Consider the following 787-nt stretch of genomic DNA (forward strand, 5'->3'; position numbering starts at 1 on the left):
TGCCCCGGGCGGTGAGCCGAGGGTTGCGGCTGCGGTCGCCGAGCCGGCACAACCCGGCGCATGGTGGCAGCTCCCTGGCGCGTCCCGGAACCCCGCGCAGCCTGGCCGGGCGGAGGAAACGCTTTCCAGATCACCGGCCCTCGCGGTGCCCCTGGGCCCGCCCGACCCCCGCGTTCGGGCTTCCGCGCCCCGAGCCCGGTCTCGTGGGTGCGGTGGCCCAGCGCCCTGGAAGGTCCTGGGGGAGCGGACCCTGCGCCCGCGGCTCAGGTCGCCGAGCCCGGGGGTCCCCCAAGCCCGGGGCCACCGGGCGGGAGGGGTAGGAGTCCCGCCGCTGCCCCCGCCCGGCTCTGCTCCGAGGGGCCCAGGTGCCAAGTTTCTGGGAAAGCCGACACGTCGTGTCGCAAACGGATCATATTTACCAAAAACAGTTTAGAAAGAAAAGAGGCCATTCTTCCAACAATTGACGGCCGGCAGCCGCTGTAAAGGTCCGGGGGTGGGGGGGGTACGATTGCACGGCGTCGTTTCTCTTTAAGAAACGGTGAAACTTACCATGATGAGCTTCCATGCGTCTTCATACTTTTTAAAATAGCAAAATAGGGTAACTTTACTTAATTGGGGGGAGGGGAGGCTGCTTGGTCCTGAAGATATTTCCCTTCGCGTTGCCTCTGCGGGGGCCCTGTGAGAGGCTGCCTGGTGACAGTTGTAATCTAGGCAGCCTTGCGTCGCGGTAAGACCTTTATTCACTGTGTGGCCAAGGTTTGGGGGTTCTCTTCTCATGCTTATTCAC

This window comes from Neophocaena asiaeorientalis, unplaced genomic scaffold (assembly GCF_003031525.2).
Source record: "Neophocaena asiaeorientalis asiaeorientalis breed wild unplaced genomic scaffold, Neophocaena_asiaeorientalis_V1.1 scaffold123, whole genome shotgun sequence".
Lineage (NCBI taxonomy): Eukaryota > Metazoa > Chordata > Mammalia > Artiodactyla > Phocoenidae > Neophocaena > Neophocaena asiaeorientalis.